This window comes from Pteropus alecto, unplaced genomic scaffold (assembly GCF_000325575.1).
Source record: "Pteropus alecto unplaced genomic scaffold, ASM32557v1 scaffold155, whole genome shotgun sequence".
Taxonomy (NCBI): domain Eukaryota; kingdom Metazoa; phylum Chordata; class Mammalia; order Chiroptera; family Pteropodidae; genus Pteropus; species Pteropus alecto.
Window position 1 is genome coordinate 15,950,865 of NW_006438113.1, and position 23,339 is coordinate 15,974,203.

The 23,339-nt window shown below is 32.3% G+C and overlaps 2 protein-coding genes and 1 pseudogene across 3 annotated transcripts in view; 1 reads left to right on the forward strand and 2 right to left on the reverse strand.

Annotated features, from left to right (window-relative positions):
• The window catches only part of CTNNA3 (catenin alpha 3), a 1,378,877-nt gene that overhangs the window by 494,725 nt on the left and 860,813 nt on the right, over positions 1-23,339 (forward strand). The window lies entirely within an intron of this gene.
• Positions 1-23,339, reverse strand: part of LRRTM3 (leucine rich repeat transmembrane neuronal 3) — a 157,677-nt gene that overhangs the window by 72,327 nt on the left and 62,011 nt on the right. The window lies entirely within an intron of this gene.
• LOC112482730 lies at positions 11,867-11,984 on the reverse strand (annotated as a pseudogene).

Consider the following 23,339-nt stretch of genomic DNA (forward strand, 5'->3'; position numbering starts at 1 on the left):
TCTTCTAAATGCTTTACTTAACCCCAAGTTTTGGTACTTATTCCATTCGCCTCATGAAATAATTTTTGATGTCCAAATCTTAATTTTCCATTTCATTTTAAGTTCCTTGAAGTAAAGGACTGTGCTTTAGCAATCTTGGATTCTCTATGGTGCCCCAAACAGTGGGAAATATGTAACAAAATATAGTGAATATTTGTTGAATTGTTTAAATTCAACTAATTTTGGATTGCTTTGAACATTGTAGAGGGTAAAAATTCTTGAGCCTTGTAAGTGAACAGGGATGAACACCACTTAACCTTACAACTGTGAAGTTACACTATCCTCTTTGCCACTCACGCAGGAGAGAACACTTTAAGATAATAAGAGTGTATAGGGGACACATTATTGGAAATGGTTACACATATAAAGAAGCCTTTGTCTTCTTAGCAATACATTTAAACAAGAGTGTATATTTGAGCTCGTATTCTTCAAAAACTTTCAAAACATGCCCACATGCACACACGTATACACACACACATACACACGTGTACCAGCTTTTCTGTTGTTCACTTCATTTGCTAGAATGATATTTTTAAAGATTGGCCTAGATTGAGGTGGCCAGTCATTTAATTTTGTTGAACTACAATTATATAAAATACTCTCCACCCACTGCTTTTGATAGCATATTTTTTATCATCAGATGATTTGAGACTGAATTGCAAGAGAAGGTGACCTTGATAGAGTCTAAAGTACTATGCTTCTAGACACAGTGAGGTAAAGCAGTAGTATTAGTATTAACATAATTATGTTGTTAAATGCATCAAAAGTGAGATATTTAAAGCAAATTAAACAAGTGACATTCTTATTTCATAAACTACATTTAATCTCTTGCTTGGATGTTTTTATGATAGAGTTAAAGCGGTCAAAAAAATTAGGCATGAATGGAAGAGTAGCTTCCTGAACCTTCATGAACAGATACTTAGAATTTGAACTTAAAATGAGTAAGGGATACCAAAAGTCAAAGGGGACAAACAAGGGGATGGCATTCACAGAGACAGTAAAGGATTAGCTGAAATTATTAGGACTATTTGAATTGAGAAAATTACATTACATGGGTGAAGTCTACTAGATAGGAGTCCTAACTTTGAGCCACAGCTCCATCAATGACTCACTGTGTGACCTGGAACAAATTACTTAACCTCCTTGCATTCTATGTTTCTTATTTATAAAATGGAGATAATTACATATGCTATAAAGTTGTGAGGATCAAATGGGAAAAAGTTACATGACTATTTTTAAAAGTAAATTAACCAATATTTATTAGTTAGTATTGATATTATGTTGTAGAAACTTTATCATTCTACCATATTTGAACTTGATTTATTCATTTACTCACAAAATATTCTGTAAGTATAGGCCCTGTGATTATTAGGTATGTGAAAGTGAATAGGACAGACTTAATTCCTGCTATCTGGAAACTTTGATCTAGTTATGGTCAGTAGTTAACAAATACTGAAAATAAGAGATCTTCTTAACAGCTTCCATTTTAACCCACTTGCCAGATTAGCTAATGTTTTCTATTCCCTTGCTAAACACATTGACTAACATTCATTGTATACTGAATACTTGGCTAGTAATAATAGCTAATATTTATATGTAGCACTGAACACATGTCAGGATCTGTTCTAAATGCTTTACATAAATTAACTCCTTAATAATTACAGCGAGATCTCAACATAGATACTATTAACATTCCAATTTTACAGATGAGACAACTGAGGCACAGAGTGGTTAAGTGACTTGTCCATGGTTAACACAACTAGTAGGTAGTAGATTAGGATTTACAACTAGGCAGTCTAACTCCACAGCCCATGCTCTTAATCACTATGGAACAATATTATCAGGTCTGTCTATTCCTGGTTTCACCAGTTGAGTTGAAAGTTTATTTAGAGGTCAGTTGTATTTGCTCCCAAACATCTTTATACCAGTTTACTAGTTAAAATAGTGAACTAGGAGTATAAAATACAAATGTGATTTTTTTTCATGTTTGTGAAGTAAATTGAATACTTTGGTAAGACTTAATTGAGGAGAATTTCTTTAAAAAAGCTGCCAAGCCAGAAATGGGTAAAAACTAAAAGAGTAGATATATATTATAAAAATATACATATTTACTATAGTTGGCCTCATGTGTTACTATACTTAAACATAAAAGAAAGTAGAAAATGTAAAAAAAAATATTTCTAATGATTAAACCATGACTATAATAAAAAGCCTTGGGCCTACATCAAACAATTGGCCGATGAGTGAATATTTGTATATTTTAAGGTAAAATACATGTATTTAAAGCATATGCATATACACAGAAATAATTTTTTTGTGATGTCTGATTTAACCAACATTTTTGGTTAACCTATCAATTGTCCTACAAGAAAGAAATTTTTCCAATACATATCCAAAAGTTAAAACTATGGTGGGTAAAGCTATACGAGTCTCTATTGCATCAAGTGGGTGAATCATGTTATATTCCACTGAGGCCAATACATGGATCACAGTGCATGTCTATAGAAGATGGGTCATGAATCCCAGTATAGTCTACAGAAGATAGATTGTGTATCCCTATGTGGTACACAGGGGACTGTTCACAGCTCACAGAGTAGATTTATTTTTGTGTCATGTGATCAACGCCTTTTTAGGGCATCATTATATAGTGGAAAAGAATCTTGGACTCTTACAAATAAGTGGAAGGATAAACCTTGCTCATGAATTAAAAGGATTACTGTTTTAAAATGTTCTATTACTTAATATACAGATTCAATGCAATCTGTATTAAAATGCCAATGGCATTTTTCTCAGAATTAGAACAACTAAACCTAAAATAGCCAAAGAAATCTTGAGAAAGAACAAAGTGTGAGATATTATGCTCTCTGATAGCAAACTATACTACAAAACTAGATTAATCAGAAGAATATGGTACTGGCATAAAAACAGATATATAGCTCAATGGAATAAAATAGAGAGCCCAGAAATAAATTTTCATTTATAAGGTCAATTAAGCTAGAACAAGGGAGACAAGGATATACAATGGGGTAAAGACGGTCTCTTCAATAAGTGGTGTTAGGAAAACTGGACATATACATGCAAAAAAGTGAAACTGGATTACTTTCTTACACTTTATACAAAAATAAACTCAAAATGGGTTAAATACTTAACTGTTAGACCTGAAACTATGAAACTCCTAGAATAAAATATAGGCAATAAACTTTTTGGTATTACTCTTAGCAATATCTTTTTGGATATATCTCCTCAAGCAAGAGAAACAAAAGAAAAAATAAACAAATGGGACTATATTATACTAAAAAGCTTTTGCACAGCAAAGGAAACCATCAACAAAACTAAAAAACAACCTAATGAATGGGAGAAGATATTCTCAAGTGATGCATCCAATGAGGGGTTAGTTTCCAAACATATATAAAAAACTCATACAACTTAATACCCTCCCCAAAAACAAAAACAAAAAAACAAAAATAAAAACAAAATAACAACAACAACAAAAAACACCCCAAACAATCCAAATAAAAATTTGGGCAGGGGATCTGAATAGACATTTCTCCAAAGAGGACATACAGATGACCAACAGATATATGAAAAGATGTTCAACATCACTAATCATCAGGAAATACAAATTAAAACTATAATGAGATATCATCTCACACCTATCAGAATGGCTATCATCAATAAATCATCAAATAACAAGTGCCGGCAAAGGATGTGGAGAAAAGGGAAACACTTGTACACTGTTGTTCATAGTAAATTAGTGTGGCCATTACGGAAAACAGTGTGAAGTTTCTTCAGAAAATTAAAAAAGAGCTGCCATAGGCTCCAGCAATTCCACTTCTGGGTATTTATCTGAAGAAAACAAAAACGCTAACTCTAAAAGATATATGCACCCCTCTGTTCATTGCAGCATTATTAGAACTAGCCAAAATATGGAAGCAACCTAGATTTCTATCAATAGATGAATGAATAAAGACATGTATATACACATACATTTGTATATATATACGCATGCATACATACACATATATACAATGGCATATTATTCAACAGTAAAAAAAGATGAAATTTTGCCATTTGTGACAAGATAGATGGATCTAGAAGGCATTATGCTAAGTGAAATGTCAGAGAAAGACAAATAATTTCACTTACATGTGGAATCTAAAAACAAACAAAACAAAATGGAAACAGACCCATAGTTATAGAGAACAAGCTGATGGTTACTGGAAGGGTTGGGGGAACAGGAATCAAAAAGGAGAAAAAAAAAGAATCTTGGATTCTAAAATAGTTTACTTCTATGTCTCCATAACCTTGGTGACTAATCTAATCTCTTCAGCCTACTTTTTTTATTTCAAGTTGGCGATATAAATAATGTTAGAGCCAACCTAGTCAGTTCTCAGTGAGTATTACTTAAATGAATTTGAAAATACTTTGGAAATTGCAAAGTATTAATTGCATGTTTTTATACTATATTGTTCATTCAGTTATGATAGCACCTTACATTGTACAATGATTACTGATAAATCTGTGAACTCCATGAGTACAGATGTTGGCTTATTAATTTTTATATGGACATCTGCACCTAACTGTCTAGGTCCTTCTAGTATATAGAAGTTACTTGTTGATATATTTTTGCATGTGAACTGACTAGACATTCCTTATATTTAACCAGGAATTTTGATGGTAAGATGATATATGGAACATAAAATATTAATATACTTTCAGCTTTAGATGTTATAGAAGCATTTTTCTTCTATTCATTCCCTCAAAGTCCATATCAAAGAAGGCAAAGAGAGAGAAAAATATTCGAGGAAGCAAGCAAACTTCTACAACATTAGTGATACAAATTATGAAGTTCATATATTAAATATTGTAACCCTGCCTAGATATCAAGCCTACAGAGAGATGATGCTGGTTGCCTCAGATCTCAACAATATGTCATTCCCTGAAAGTCTTTGGGAGCCTTCGATTAAAGAGAGCTTGGTTTCTGGGGAGGATAAATAGAGAATATTCCTGTAGAGACACCTGCCACTCTGGAATGGTAGGGGAGGGAAGCCTCAGAGGAACATTCTGCCAACCACATCATTCTATTCTCTACCACTTGGTCTCTAAGTCTAGGAAGCCTGCCAGAAGACAAGGTGGAGGAAGTAGGTGGCATACAGCTATATAGAAGAACTGCTGTGATCCATGCTGACTCCCTAAATGAAAAAACCTGGGGAAGGAAGTACAGTCAGTGTTAAGGAAATAAAAGATTTGGAAAGAAGATATTTGAGTCTATAAGCTGAAATAGTGGCTGCCAACTTTCCAGCTATTTTCTCGCCGTTTCATTCCCCTTCCCATTATCTAACCTCATTCAAAGATGAGTAGTGATCAGAAAGGGACAAATGGATAAGTCTCTGCATAAAAGTTGCCATTTTCTCTTTCATATAAGGAGAAGATAACAAGCAAAATAGCTATGAAAAGCATATATCACAAGAAACATATGTTTCATAAAAAAGAGCTTAGAGAGAGAAAGATGGGAATAGAGCTATCAGAGTTCAGGAAAAAAATGAAAATGCATTTGAAAAGTAAATAAAATATACAAATAGAATAAATGACTGAAAACAAAGTCAAAGACATAGATACTATGAAAATGATACAAAAATATATACAAACAATATGCAGTTTTTATAATAACAAAAGATATGGAAGATTGAAAAGAGAGACAACTTAGGCATAATTGGTGTTTCTGAGAAAAGAGAAAAGAGATTCAATAAAAAATGCAAAAATATAAAGTGGAAAACTATTAACAAATATTTGAATCTTCAAATTGAAAGACCATACTATGTCCTAGGAAAAATTAGATAGAATAATGAATACCAAGAGATATTTTAGTACTGTTTTCTTGAACAATTATAAAAAAGACTCAATTATATGAACATCTAAGGCAAAAAAAGCAAACTACATATAAGCAGGACAATAGATTGGCCTCCAATTTTCACATAATGTCAGAAGCCAGAGAAGCAGCTTCTACACAGTTCTCAGGGAAGAGAAGTGTAACTCATTTTATTTTTGGTTAAATATAATGTAAACAGAAAGATATTTTAAAGCAGGCAATGGCCTGGACAGTGTACAAACCTGGAGCCCTTCTTTAAATGCACACACACACACACACACACACACACACGTACATGCACACACACACACACACACACACAAATGATTTAATATCGATAGCTCAAAAATGGAGAAACTGATCATTGAAAAGTTGTTGAGCATCAGTCTGTCTAATGATGGATCAAAAATAGCAACTTTAGGAATTATAGTCATAGACTAGAATAGAAGAGACTATTATAAACTGATAATATAAACATTTTAATGGCAATGATTAGGGGTAAGAGAAGGCAATATTCGAAGAAGTACCAGTGAACTAATTTCCTTTTATCCATAATATAGAGTTAATAGCTACTACCTAATATTGATATACATAATTTAAAACAATCCAAACTCCTAAAGTTTTTCAATATTTTTCTCAACTTTGGAGTACTTTTTATAAAAGAAAATATTATACTTTGTGTTAAGAAGCATTGACCTGAATTTTAGTAATTTCCCTAGTTTTTACTTCAATATTTTTAGTTAAATTCAAGAAGAAAATACCACTTAAATAATAAAATGTCACATATAATTTGATTACTTTTTTAAAAAATTAAGATTTATGTATGTATACATCTCTCTGATCCATCTTTCTATCTTAATAGATATTTAGATGTGTTTGAAATGATGTTCACTTGGTATCGGAGATGGTTATTTCTTTCCGATAAATAGGGTTTAGATTACCTAAGACGAAATTCTTTCTATGAACTTTTCTATATTAAAGTTTTTATAAAGAACATATATCATCTTAATAAAACAATGAAGTCATAATTTTTAAAAATCATAGCATTGCTATCATCTCTTGCTAGAAATTTCTATTACAGTAAATCTCTAGCAAATATATTATAAATTTTGGAATTGTACTATAAAATATAAAGTTTATAAGAACAGTAAAGTTTAAAAAAATTTTTAATCTAAAAATCAATTTTCTTTAGGAGAGTATGTTTTACGAAAGCAACGATTACAAGCAGATACTATCTGGGGTTCCTACATAAAGATATTTCTCAATTTGAATAGCCCATCACCTCACCAGTTACACAGTTGAAAAGTATGCAGTAGCTTCTTAAAGCTGCAAATAGACACTAAGGTTCTCTTCAACAAAACAGCATGACGTAAAGTACAATTTTTGTGTAAACCTATTACCACTCCTTCATCAATTTTGTGGGGAATATATATAAGCCTGGTGTGGTTATAAATTTAAGAAAAGTGCTAGTAATCTGTGAAGCACCTAGATATGCACGGTACAGAATATTAGGAAGTAAATCCTTTTTCTAGTGAAATGTGTAGTGCACAATGGTGAGGGACTTTTGCATTCAACCAAAATACAAATTGATCATTTTCAGTCTTTACTTTAAAGGAAAAAGAGTGTTTTTTCACATGCCCCTCTTTCTCTATCCTCAATCATTTGTTTTTAAAGTTGAAGCTGCTGGTGTTTGCCAAATGAGCATTCTAAGGGACTTCTAGTTTAGTGGGTTCTTAGACCCCTTGGCTCCGATTGCCTTTCTACAACCATAGTAGCACACTTAAAGGTGTGAAGAGTGAGCTCGTGTCCTCCCTGAATTTACAAATATTAACTGTAGAATACATGCAAATCAGCCATTACATTTGGAAAGAACTATCTCAGGGTATCATATCATTTCAGTCACTTTCAACCTCTTTAAAGGAAGAACTAGTTTTCTGTATTATATCTGCAGCTATAGCACTGAGCCATTTTACCTACCTATAATCACAGAAGCTTCCTCAAAATTAACTATGCTGTGTTAATATTTTTAGTAATTTTATGTTAATAAAAGGAAATGATCATTACTCATGGCCATCAAATAATATAACTCTTTGTGTCTGTAGGAACGAATATGCAGTACAGTATTTTCTGAGGTCATAGGGCAGTTCAGGTTAAAGTGTTTTAAGGTGACTTTTGCTCAGCAAGCAAATGGACTTTGAAGTGTGCTGCATGTCTAAGGATGGTGCCTCTTTAAATAGTCTGTTTTCCTATTGGGAACTATAATGGTGATTATTTAAAGCATTATATATTTTTTTGTTTTAACAATTTCTAATAAAGAAAAACATATCTAAATGAAATATTTTAAAAATACCATTGAAATCAACAGAGCAAATGTTACAGATATGAAACTTTAATTCAGAATGGTAGAAAAAGTTATTAAACTAGAGGGGACAACCTAATGCAGTATAAAGGACACTGGCTACAGGTAACAGATCCAAATTTCAGTAGGGCTTCTCCACCTACTAATATTTGACTTTTTTTTTTTTTCACCTAACCTCTCTGACTTAATTTAATTTCATCTAGAAAATGAGGGACTATGTCCTTTTTATCTAATATACACTATTTATAAAATAATAATACACAATGACAATATCATTTAATGAATATTACTTAATAGCCATTGCAATGCATAAGGACTGATAAGGCATTTTGCCTGGAAAATAAGGGAAAAGTGTTATTTTCATGATAAAATATATGATTGAAAGCAGCATATTTTTGCCGCTAATTAATACTGGCTTTATATTCATGGGTCTATAAAATTTTCCATCTAAAAAATACATTATATTACACTCTAGTTATATTTTCTGGGATTATTTGGAATGAAATTTAACAAACACTTGCCAGAAATCTTGATTGTTTTGTAGAACAGTACATCCAAGACCAATATGAAGGTGGAAATCACTCAAACACCTAAGTTATTATATTTGTCCAAGTAAGAGGACAATCAATAAAAAGCAAATACACAGTGGATAGGGGATGCTGGGTATAAATTGTCATGATTTTTATCTTCCTAGGGTTTCTGGAGACAAGTTTGATACATGTTGTGCTGTATGCTGTTCTAGCAAGTAGATTTTATATTTTCTAAGATGACAAACAGAGATAATGTTTTTGAAATAAAACTGTGGAGAAAATAAAGACTGTGACATCTGAAGGTTTTCATTATTCTAACATGATAAATGTGAAAATTTACAATTTCCTCTCAATTGTGAGCTATAATAATTTAGACTATATCAAATAAGTTTTAAATGGAAAATCAACATGAAGGGAAAAAGAGAGAAGATATTTTAAAGAGGACTGACCCTTAGGTGTGGATGTTGGGGATCTGCAGTGTGATGTTACTACTGATTTCAATTCCCCATCTGTAAAATAAGTAGATTGGAATAGATGATCCTTTTCAGCTCTGAAGTTCTGTGACCTTGTGATATTCTTCATACTTTGTGACACAGGAAATTCATTGCTGACTGAAAGGTTTTCTCTATTTGTTGGAGGCAGTACAGAACACTGGACAGTGTATAAGAATATAGATTTTAGTCAGAGCTGTGTTTTGAATCATATTTAGTGCTCTTGTGAATTTTGGCAAGTTACTGTAACTTCTTTAAGCTTCTGTTTCTTCATATATCAAATGTAGAAAGCAATGCCTATTTAATAGAGTACTTGGAATGATAAAGGAGAAATGTTAGTCAAAACTAGGGGATCCATAGTGGGTTTCAGGGATAAGTGATTAAGAGCCCATACTCTGGAGCCAGATGGCCTGGGAAGGAATCTTAATTCTGCCACTTGTTACCTGCAGGCTGTTGGGCAAGTTCTTTCTTCAAGTTCTGGTTCAATTTTGTTTTCTATATGTGTAGGTGATGATAATACCTATCTCTTAGGGTTGTTATAGGAAGAAATGAATTCACAAATGTAAAGTGCTTAGAAAAGTGCCTGGCACATATAAGCATTCTACATATTTGCATCATCATCATCATCATCATCATCATCATCATCATCATCATTAAACAAAGCCCAGGATGAATTTAGTGTATCATTTTTAAGTCTTAATTCTACTAAAAGTTGTAGGAAAAATACTAGTTTTATTAGAACCAACATGTATGTATTATGGAATAGAATGTAAAGGTTCTCTAAGTATCAGTAAAGCCCACTGCAGCACTGTAAAACACTTTCTGGCATCCTGAATGCTCTCCACAGTTTAATTCTTATTATTAGTATTAGCAATAGTGTATTGTTTGTAACCTCCCGAATAATTTGTTATTAAAAACACATTAGCCTAGCTCTGCAGTACAAGGAATAAGAGATCACACAGGCAAGATGAAGCAGAAAAGCATTGCACAATCAAACATGAACCTAATCTCACATTCTTCTTGTCACTCCAAACCTATGCTATATCACACAGATTTTACTCTGAATATAACTTTGGTCGCATGAAATGCTAGATTGACATCTCTGATGAACAGAGTTTTAATTTCAATTTAATAATATTTCATTTTTATAGATTTATATTGTAAATTCTTATTATAGTTGTTCAAGATCCATGGTAAATATCTTTTGAAAATGTTAATTCAATTATAGGTTCAAAGAGCAATGAATGATGTTAGCTGTAAAGGGGTATAATTCAATAAATATTTATTTGGCATATACAAATGTGTCAAACACTGCTAAATGCTGGGTGTACAAAGATGGATAAGTTATAATCCTTTCTGTTGAGGAGTTTTCAGCATTTGGAGTATGGCAAATGCTGTTGGTTGGATGAATCAATAGCTTTTCCTAACCTTCTTCTCTCTTGCATGCCAATACTACCATGCTGAAAAATCCCTAGCAGCTACTGAGATATGAATAGAAATTTTCTGTAGGTGATCGTGGTGGAAGGGATGGTAGGAATAGTTATGTTTTCCTATTAAGAGAGGAACATTGTAGCTAATGCTCTCCTTCCTTTTCTTTTTGCCTCGAGCATAGATTTATTGCCTGTAGGGCAGCAGCCATCTTGGCACTATGAGGTGATAAGCCAAAAATAACCGGAAAGATATTAGGCCCCATATCATCTAGTCAGCAATCCAACACCAGATCCAACTATGTCCTGACTTTATTTTCTTTGTAAGACAAATAATAAACATTTAAAAAAATTTAAAGCATTGTTGGATTTCTGTTATTGTATTCAAAGACAATCCTAACCAATGTGAAAGGAGACATACTTGCCTATATATAATTATGAGACAACATGTTAGTTACTATAGCTATAATAACTTTTTAAAAGAGTGTAGTGGTTTAGTAATTGCACAGGCACGACTGACAGTATACTTGAGCCTATGGTGAGGAACCAACAAGCAAAAAATAATTTTAAGACAGTTATTTTGAAGAAATACAGGGAAAAATATATCAAGCAGATTTTGACCATCTAACATTTAAAGATATTTATTTTTAAATATTTCACTGCCAAATTTTAAAATATAATAGTGGTTGTTGTCCTGATGGCATAATAATTATTCATGAGATTAAATTATTTTAAACTTTTAATTCATAAACTTTGCAATACATAATTCTAAATATTCTAAGCCAAATAATTTATAGTTCTACTTTAGTGGGTAAAGAGTGACATTATAAGATAATAGAAAACATCTGTGGGATTTGCCCCAGAAAAAGATAGCTAAGCTTGTGGAAATAAAGTTGAATAGATTGCAGAGTATATGAACATAAAATTATACTTTTCAAGATGTAGAGGAGTATAAGCACAATAGAACAATTAGGTAAAAAAATTTGTTTCTACCTTTAGCAAGTTTATTAACAATTGGATAAGACTTCAGAAGGCTATATATATATATTTTTTAATTTATTTATTTTATTTTTTAGGCAAGGCAACCCTTGGTTGACCTCACAGATTGCAAGGAACTTGTCAGCTAACAATTCCTTATTTTTTATTTTTTATACATATAGCACCTGGTCTTCCTAGGTGTCTTCAATCCAAGTACTAACCGGGCCTGACCCTACTTAGCTTCTGAGATCAGATGAGATCGGGCTTGTTCAGGGTAGCATGGCCATAGATCAGAAGGATATTTTTAAAAGCAAAACCTCAAACATGCCTATAAAGCAACATACTATGAAATACCAATCAGTGTAGAGTAAACTGAATAAATAAAATTAAATAAAATGATACAGAGGAGAGAACATAGCTTCAGAGTCAGGCAGAAGTAAATTCAAATCCTAGCTCTGCCACTTCCTGCCTTTGTGACCTTGTGGCTTCACTTCCATGTGCTTTGATTTCCCTGTATAGATAGATATATGAGTGCTTACCTTGCAGGATGGCTGCAAAATTGTATATAAAGTACCTGATGCTGCACTGTTCAACAGGTGGGAGCTAATTATTATGATAATGAAATAATGAAAGATGCTGAATATTTTAGAGATAAATGATCAACAAAAAATAATGGAGTAAAATAAGCAAATAGTCAAAAGCATTACTTTTGCTTTTGCTTGGTGCATTTATAGATTGATAACTTTTTGGTACCACACTATGACTTTTTTCTGATCCATCATATACATTCCCCCCTACTCCCCACCTTACTTATTTATTCCTTTTTTCAGCAATAATACTTGGTAGCTGCTAGGTGTACAAAATTCTCTCCAATGTGGAACCTTCAGCCTATGGGATGTGAGAGACAATGAACAGGTAAAGAAAGAAGTAATTTCAAATTGAAAATGAAATGAAGGCTGAAATGGAGAATATCTGGCCGGGGGAAGCAATTTGGATGGAAGGGTCTATTTATATCGAGCACTTTTTCTTTTCTTCATTAGGAGAGTGGTAAAGACATATGAAAACTAATAAGGAGCAAAATTTTGATTGTAATCATTTTTCATTGAACAACATAATTGTCTGGCTTTGAGAATCATCCTCTTAAATAAAATTGAAAAACAAAAAGTAACATGTCAAGAAACTACTTTTAATATATTATCCAGAAAAAATATTAGTGTATCTTGCCACTAGAAAAAAAATTAATAAAAAAGAAAAAGGATATCAATGAGTTTGTAGGAAAAACACCAAAACCATGTTTGTTTACTATTTTTTGTTTTTTTGATGATTGATAAAACTACTTTGAGGCTTTAGCTAGTAAATAGTATCTAATGCAATCTTCTCATCTTTGTCCATTCCTTTGGGGTGATACAGCCTAACGACAGAATCTATTCCTAAAATATTGCATTTTACTAGAGATATTTCCCCTGTAGCTGGAAGTGTAAAGGTGTTTCTCCTTTGGCTTTGTAAGACCGAACAAAATTTTATTACTGTTTAGGCAAAGAATCAGAAACAAGAAACTGCATTTCCTAGCATTTCCTATCTTTATGTATTTTATAAAGATAAGAGGTTGCAAATAATTGACATTATGGAAATTTAATAGGCATTCATCAGTGACTATACTAGTCTTTTTCAAAAATGTTATTTTGTCAGACTAAGGATTTCAACCACCTACCAATGCTGTCAATTATCTTTACTTACTGCAAGATTAGATCTGCAGTCAGTCTTCCGTTAGAATGGATCGAGATTGCAGGCAACAATGAGGGTTTCCACTGGAAAAAAAGTGACTACAAATATTTTGTGTTTCAAAAATTCCGTGATCAGCATTTCTGAGAGCAGAAACATATGGGAATAAAAAACTGACAAAGATGAAGTGTCAGACACCATGCAGGGGGCTGTCTTATGTGTTACTATTCTAACAGGGAAGCAAGATGTGTCAGAAATATCCTGGAAAGACAGGTTTTGACACAGTTTCCAACTTCAGTCTAAAGACTCCTGAGTTTCCTCACCTTTTCTTATCCTCATCATTACCATTTTATCCTTTGATTCACATGAATATCAATCAATAGGCGGTTTATGTCTCTTTTGTTCTGTTCCTACTCTGTTTAAAGATAGGAAGAAAGCATGTAAATGGTGGCTTGCACAGACAGATTCAAACTGTTAGTTTTCTAAGATAAGTAGACTTTCAAAGCAAAAGTCTTTCTTTTAATCTTCTTGAATAAGTCAAAACTCAAAACTTCCCCTCAGTTAAATGGTCATTAAGTATTATTGGTCATTAATCAAAAAAAAAAAAAATGGTTGAGACACAACCAAGGCTCCACGGCTGGAGGTTTACATTGGCAGGTGACCACTTTTTTTTTCTTCATCAGATGATTAAATTCATTTCTGTTAGATGAAAAAAAGTGGTTTTATTAAATGTACTTACAAATTACCCTTACTCAATATTTGTAATAGTTGCCTCAGAATATTAGTTCTTTTATCATAGAAATTCTAGAACAAATACAATATTGACATATGCAATTAGAAACATGTGCGAGGTGCAATCTCACAACTTTGGTGTCTGAAATTTCCATTTTATTCTGCACTTTGGCTTTTGCATTGCAAATGTGTGTTAAAATCAATCATCCTTGGATAGAGGTAACACACAAATTTGTTATAAAAAATTAACCCCTCGATTTGTATATTTATTTTTCCAGTTAGCTAGCCAGCATCTAACTAATCTTTTTAGAGCTAGGACCTTAGCAGTTAAAATCTATATGAGAGCAAGGAAGTGCCTAATATTTGCCACTGGTTATCAGATATGTTAATAGAGTTTATTTTTAAAATGATATGAATAGTTTCCATAGTTAAATAAATTTGTACTTGTATGAGTTAAATACAGATAAAATATTTCTTTACTGCAGGACTCCTAAGAGCCTTTGATATGCTAATAGATTTGAGGAATCCTTAGGGTTGGGGATATAGTATACAGTTTCCCAGAAGTATTGGCTCTTGGATCCTACTCGCTCACACACTCTCTCTCTCTTTCTCTCTCTCTCTCTTTTGATAAATGTATCACAAGACTGGTGTTCTTTGGTGTATACTTTGGGAATACTGGTATGAGGCTTAAGGACTTTATGTAGCATTCAAAGCTCTCTTTATGACAGGAGTAGTTGAAGATCATTTGGTGTAAGGATTAAAGAAGACACCAAAGAAAGAAGGGGATGGTGATAATGGACAGTAAAGCATGAACATTAATTATGTTTATTTCTCAGTATTGGCTCAGATTAGTCATAGGCACAAGCATTGTGGCTGAATAATTGAGGCAGTATGTTTCTTCAAGTGCCCCAGTGTGATGAAGTCAACTGTGGCAGAAGCCACAGAGTATTTGTATGGAGAGGGGCATTGTAATTACGGTGTCATTGTTTGAGAATTACAACTAAAAGACTGCACTGTATTGGTAGCCTATGCATAGAATCATGACGTTACAAACAGTATCATAATTATCATGCAAGGAATACTGCATTTGATTATATTTTATTCAGCATCCACAAGTCTCAAGTATATATTTTCAAGAAAGAAAACTTGAGCCTTGTAATATTTAGCAGAATAATGATTTTAAGTTTTTATCCAAAGTTTTATTCTTGTTCTACTTAGTTTATTTTAAAAATAGTTTTTATTTGCATGTAGGCATCTGTAGTCAGATACATGATAAATAAAAACGAAGTATATTCATTTATTTTACCAAACAATTATGCATGAAATATGGTTATGACTGTGGAATTTTGAAAAAATTTTTTCTACATGGTAACTTAGTACCATGTTAGCCTGTTTTATAGAAATGAGTTTTACAAGTAAATAGGTATCTTAAAATAAATGGCCCATACTGAGCCGGCCATTAGAGCCATTAAACACAACACTGAGATAATTTACCTTTGTCCATTTTGTCAAAGTCATAGTAATATTAGACTGTCATAAATAAAGACTTTCCAAGTAGTTATTTTTTGTTCTGCTCCTCAACTGTAGATACCATACATAGATACCATTGAAATAGCTCTTATCTATGACTTGAATTTAGATTCACCCTTGTAGAAAGCGTTATTTTTTTAAATAGTTGAATTATTTCAGCTAAGCATTAAAAACATTTCTTACTTTCTCAAAAAAACCTTTCTATCAACATAGAATGTAAATAGTGATCTTAGATGACTACTTGCACTACTCTGAGAGTTGGTAATTATTTGAAGTTATTTGTTTACCAGGCCCTTTGGCAAAAGCTAGGGAAGTTTGAAATATAAGTAGAATATTACAGATGATAAAGGATTATTATTTTTGCAAAAGCTACCTATTTAACTGTGTTAAAGAGATGTGAGGAAAATTCAAAAAGGAAGTATTAATCGATTGACTCTGTTTTAAGCTGTCAGAGAGTTTAAAGAACATCTAATTCAAACTTCTCATATTTTAGATGAAGAAACTGAGCTCCTGAGAGATAACATGCCTTGAGTATGGTCACTCAACTACGTAGTGACCACCTCAGAACCTAAATCTTCAACTCCAAGACTAGAGCCCATTTCTGCATCCACTGTTTCCTCAGTTTTCATTTCCCAGACACAGTGAAGCCCTGATTGAAAGAAAAATGCCTGGTTATAGAAAATGTAGCTATAGGAATGGGCAAGTTTCCTAAGAATCTCAGGTATGGTGACAAAGGTAAACGTAAAGAAAAGGAAGAAATATAGGCAGTAGACATGGGAGATTTCATTTTTATGGAATCTTTATTTTTCATGTGCTTTAAAATAATATGTTTTTGTGTCCTAGATGTGTTCCTCCCAGACTACACATAAATCACATTTTGTAAATCAAATTATATATACAACTAGGATCCACTATCAATAAGAGTACTTGGTAACCATAAAAGGATTCTTTTTGAATATTGAATATTAATATATTTATAATGCTAGATAATTATTATATATTAGAGAGTTTTTTCTTCTGAGACTATGTCACTTCAAGCTGGTGAAAAAGTTTAGATCCCTATAAAGTTTTCCCATAACTCTTTTTTGTTCTCATTCTCTTATACTCAATTTTCTTTCTTTCCATCCCTGTCTCCAATTTCTACTTCAACTTCTTTTAAATTTTTTCAATAGATATAAATGAATTTTTTTGTTTTTTAAAGAAATGTAGGTTTTTTTTTGAGAAAGAAATGTAGGTTTTTTTTGAGGTATAATTGACAAAATTGTATTTAAAGTGTACGACGTGATGCTATGCCCTTCTTTTGATTTGAGATAAATTTCCATGAACACCTATCATTCTTGAAGTGAATTCACGATTTCTCTATTAAGTTATTAATTTATTTAATTTGTATCCTTTACTTACATTGTTCCTTCCTTACCTCCTCACCCCACTTTCTTATGTTTTTTAATTTAACAGAAGAGTTTGAAACCTGCTGAGTAGCCCATGGTCACTTTCCAGCTCCTGTGCATGAGTAACTGACTTTGGCTAAACACATCAAAATTAAATCCTCAGATTGCCTTACTTTAATAGAATTGCACTGGCATTCTTTTCTACTCTTCATAATGCATTCCCCATAGAATTTTATTGTAATTGTCAGATGTTGAGAGCAGGGCTTGTATTCATACTAATTGACTTTACAGCAAGATTGCTTCTTTTGAATCCACACATCTAATTCAGTTTAATTCAATAGAAAGAACCCTATAATAGGAGGCAGCAGATGTGATTTGTATTTCTTGGATAAATTATATAACTTCCTGGTTTTCTTAATTTCTTTTTTTTTTTTTTTGATATATGGGTTGAAGTAGGTGATCTTTGACACTCTTTTCTAACTCTTCATAATTCTGTGATTACTGACCTGGGGTTAAACCCAATTTTAAGTGAAAGATTTTGTATAAGTGGGTATTTTCTCTCATAGAACTAAGTAAGTAGCATTCAACATCATCTCACTGAGCAGATCAGTTTCATTTCTCCTGCAATTACTCTTGTGCCAATTCTCTCTCAACTCTCCTCAATCAGCTGTCTTTTCCATTCCCTCAGCAAGAGCACAAGGAACCCTTTCCTACTTCAATCCCATTCACCAATTATTTATATGTGTTTTTTTTTCAATCAATTGCAAACGGTCTTATTTCTGCAGAACTCAGTAACTTATGTTAAGATTCATGTAAATGTTCCTCTTCAGATCATATAACAATCTTAAAAGCTGTCCTCAGAAAACTGGTTATAGTTATCTGTAATAAAACCTTCCAGGGTTGTTAGAAATGTGGAGAGAATGCTACTGTGATTATTTCCATGTATATTAAAGCTTCAATAGTTTTAATTGTGAAAAACAGCTATCCCATAAATTGAACTATTTGTAAGATAAATGTATGCTTTGTGTTAAAGCTGACAGAACAGTGACTGGTAAAATCTAGTCAACGATCTAAAGCCAATACAACTAATCAGGTGACTTTCAATGCCTTTTAATTACCATTTCTGAATAGGTTTCTGTTACTAGAGAAAAAAAGAATCAAGGAAAATAAAATCAATATTATTATACAAATCTCAAAAATTGATGGTCAAGTAATCTTGTCAGCAATGTGAAATTAGCTAAGTTAAAATGATAAAATACAGTGAAATACCAATATCTTTTGCAGCAAGACTTATGAAATATATTTATTCATTTTCATTTTCTATCTAAGTTAAGGCCCATTTCATCCTAAACTAACCCAGATTCAGTTTTTATATTTCCAGGAGTACCATTTATAGGTTGGCATTTAATGGAATTTCTTTTATGACCTAAAGTAATGCTCTATTATCACCTCTATAGTCAGGCAACACTGATTGAAGCTAGATGAATAGATTTTATTTCTAAAATATCTGATCATTTTCTGATCCATATTAGCCAGTAACACCCCAATTTTCTGTGAATGTAGTGCAATTGATGATATTGATTTAATTATTAAGTACTCATCTATCCGAATACGTCAATTATATATTATTTTTCAGAAATCTTAAGTTTTCTCTTGGAAATGTTGGCCTGAAGGCTAGTAATAAAAGTTCCACTTCTAGCGTACATTTAGTGATGCCATTAATTTATTAATCAATCTATATTATAGTTCAATTACAGTCTTTGAGTAATTTGAAAGCATAACATTCTTGAAACAATCAAACTTTTGATTAATGAAATATTGGGATGCAAACCATCATTTAAAAGTGATAAGTGAAAAGTCATGTAAATATCTTTAGTTCTAGAGTTTTCTGTATTTCTATAGTCTTCCAGTTTTATAAACTTCTGACTCACATTCCAGTTTACTGTAATTAAAGTCTTAAAACTTATATTTCTAATGTAATGGTGTTATTTCTACAGAAAAAGTTCTGTCAGATACTGATTTTTTTGCTATTAGTTGAGACTTGCTTTGTGGTATAACATGTTTAATTTTAAAAGTTCATGATATATTTGAATATAATGCATGTTCTTTAATTATTGAGTGCAGAGTTTTATATATGTTCAATGCATCAAACATTTTAACTGTGCTATTTAAATCTCCTAAAATGTGCTGATTTATTTTTGCTGCCTGATCTATCAGTTACTCAATAAAATGTACCAAAATCTCCCACTATTACTGATCTTTGACAACGGTTCTTCCTATTTCTCTCCATTGTACTTTGTATATTTGAGGCAATGTTATTTTTTATACATGAATTTGTAATTATCATATTTTTCAGCTGAATTGTTTTTTACTGTTTTGTAGAAACTTCTTTATTCTAATGGGCTTTTTTATCTTCATATGAATGTCTCAGTTTTTTTTTTCATTCTTTTACTTTCAACTTCTTTGTGTCACTGTATTTTAGTTGTGTGACTTGGAAAAAAGGCGTAAGAATCCAGTTAATGATATCTATCCTTTAGCTGATGTTTATTCCCTTTGTATTTATCCTCATTGTTGATGCATTATTTCTACCATTTAATTTTGCACTACTCAGACTTCTCTGTGCTTTAAAAATACTGTTTTGTCTTCTACTTTGAGTTTTTAAATTTTTTTTCTTGAAATTAGTACTAAAACAACAGTGTTTAAATAAGTACTCATAGAACATGGGGTAGGGAGGCACTTATTTCTGCCTATAGTAAGAGAACTACATCATGAGAATATGTGGGAAGATGACGAAACATAAATTTGATAAGATACCTAAAGGCCATACCATTTTGCCATGTTCAGGAATTTGGCTTACACTCTATGGGGTATTGTCAACAGTGAAAAACTTATGTGTGGAAATGGTATTATCCATTTTATTTTAAAAATAAAATTACAGTTATTCCAAAAGAATGAATTGGGATTGGGGGTTGGATGAAGCTGAGGCTAGGGAGCAGGGAAGCCAATTTTAAATTCACTGCAATGATCCAAGTGATGAATGATGAAGCAGCAGTAGTCAACTCAAGGATAAACTATAGATTTGCAATATATCCAGGAGGAAGAATCAATAGGTCCTAATGACCAATTATGGGTGTGGGTTTGTAATGAAATGGATGACTACAGATTTTTGGCTAGGGTGATTGAGCCGCTAGCTAAGGAGGAAAGAGGAAATAGCACCAATTTGGGGGACTGCCCCTGCTTGGGGAGGTAGGAGTTCTCTTTATAGATCAGATAATTATGATGACATGAGGTATAAGATTATTCAAATGGTAAACCTACCTAGAAAGAATGCTAAAAATAGGGAGATGATTTTTAATAATAAGGAGAAAACATCCAGAACCCTGAATTTAGTGAAAACTATATATAGGAAGTTTGCTTAATTATGTAAATAAACATTAAGAGATACATTTTTTTAAAAGGCAGGCATCTAAAGGCTTTACAAGGGCATTATGAACAGGTAATAATTTGGTTTAAAATATTCCATATATACTTTAGGAAAATTTATTTTCTTTATTAGTTTCTGGGTTGTTGCGTCATGCTTAAGATGCTGTTTTTTGAAATCAAATCTAGTTGAAAGAATTTAATAAAAGTAAATCAAGTTTTACAAACAAGAAAATATTTACAGTTATTAATTACAGTAAATGAGTATTAATTACAGTAAATGAGTATCTCCTCCTTAAATTGTATCTCAGTTATATTTGTTTTACATGACTTCAGCCTATGAATGTCATCGAGTAAGTTAGCCCTGTAGTCACTACCATGGAAAATTAAAAACCCTAAATGCTGAAATAAAACAAGGGGTAGTTTTGACAAACATTAGTACACTAAGCAAGGATGAAACAGGCTATTTGATATGCAAATCACTTTCTACTCTTATTCTTGCACCACATTTAAATGTTTTGGGAAAATGTAGCTCTTTTAGTATTAATATCAACATATCTATAACTCCCCTGCTATCCGACAACTACATGACTGGCTTACTCTTCATTGTATTTTTCATTTAATTCAAGATATTAAATCTTTTGATTTAATATCACAAACTAGTAACACTCCTAAAACTGAATCACAGACCTTCAACTGGTAGATTGTTGCCGAATGTTTATAGATATTAGCTAAAATGGGATCATTTAGAATTACTGTTTAATAATATTGTAGGATAAAATTTTAGAATGCTATTTTAGACAGTATTTTTAAATATACCTTTAGAAAAAATTCCTCCTAGTTAGTACAGCAAGCAGAAGATCTGCATAGGCTCTAATTAACTCAGATAAATGCATAAGTGATTAATGTAAACATGCATTATTAAATTGACCTATCTTCAGTATTGATATCAAGAATGGTCATCTTGCTTTTTCTTTTGTTGTATATCTAGTAAGTTAGGTAGATAATTGCTTTGACCCAGGAAGCACTTTTAAATTAAAAAATCATATTTCTGATAACATCTCTAGTTTTATTAGGAGAACCTCTAAATAGTTAGAAGGTCATTGAAGCTATCTATATCTATTATATCAATCTCCTTGGAGCCATCAAACTCCACTTATCAAACAGATTTGAGTTCTACTTGTTCAGTGAAGGATTTTGGGTAAATAGATAATAAGATAAAATATAGTTTAGCCATAAGTAGTTTTCAGGCTAGGAGATAATACAAAATGTAAATAACTAAGTAAAATAAAGCATCTTCAATTCATTTATAAGTGTATTTGTAGGCTATAGTAGTAAAGTAATGTGAAAGGAGTTTACAAGTTCATCTAAAGAGTGCAACGACAAAATTATCTAACAAACTGCTGAGCACAAAGTTTAGTGAATGGTAAGAACTCTACAAATATTAGTTCCTATTATATTTATGGGAGTGTATGATTCCAAATATAGATTTCAGGAAGGTTTTTGGAAGCAATGGTGTTTACGTTAGATCTTGAGAATAAGTAGGAGTTCATTAGGTTCAAGACAGGCAGAGGATCTTCCAAGCAGGAGCAGTGTGAGCAAGACAACGAGTTAGTGAATCAAGGTTGTCTGGCACAGGTAAGTAGTAGGTTCAGGAAAGAACCAGAACTTAATGAGGAAACTAGAGTTGTAGGTAAGAGGCCAGTCATAGAAGACCTACAAGTCATACCAAGTATTCAAGCTTTATGCTTCAAGAACATTTGACAACCTTTGAAGGGTGTTAAACAGTTGAGTAATTTGATCTTCTGTGTATTTTAAAGAGATTATTTGGTGACTTTGTGGAGGATGAATTAAAGGAGATACATCTAAAAGCAAGGAGTCCAGCTAGAGGAATATGACATTGAATGAAGGCAATAGCAGTGTGTATAAAGAAGAGAAAACTGGTCAATATGTCATTAAAAAATGAGATCCTGTGTAATCGCCAAGTCTTGGTGATTAATTAGATGAGGGCAATAAAAGAGAGAAGGGGATTGTGATGACACCCAATATTCTAGCATGGAGGCTTGGGTGGTTAGTGGTGCTATTCACTGAGATAGGAAATGCAAAAGGAAGAGCAGGTGAGTTTGATTTGGGATTCCTGCGTCTGCTGCGTTTTTGTGACATTCAAGCAATGATACTTCGGGGGAGTTAGAAACACAGATATGTTTCTCAGGTGACAGATCCTGACTACAGATTTAGAATTAGGAATTATAAGCATGTACATGGAGCAAGAAGAAAAGAACTGTGAGGAAAAAGCACAGAAGTGGCTGGAAGAGAAACTATGTGAAGATTTCCACCTTGGCAGTGCATTTTGATGTTAGCTGAGACTTTTTCCCATTCTTTCCATTTTGATTTCCTCATTCTAGATTTCATATTGTAACATTCTGTAGGTTTCGAATTACTAATACAATGTCTGGAGCTTCTCAAAGGACTGGTGTTTTATAAAAATTCTTCATGATAATTCTGAGATATATAAAACACCGTGGTTGTAACCTACACATAGTATTGAAAATTGTGAAATTGTTTTTAGGATATTCCTCATTTATGTATCAGAACTTGAGATGTTTGGAAGTTCTGTTTGGTTGAATAGTCATGATTTTGATGGGTAGGTGACACTGCGTGTCAGAACCTACTCATCTTGAGAGTGTGGGATTAAAATATAAATCTTAGGTCTCCTTCAGTACTTATCACTATTTTTTTTTTATCATTTAGTGTCATAATATTAATCTGGCTACTTTTTTTCATACTTCTATAAGTTGAAACGTGGTTCTAAAATGAAGAATTGTAGGTATTTGGTAATTGAGGACCTGAAAAT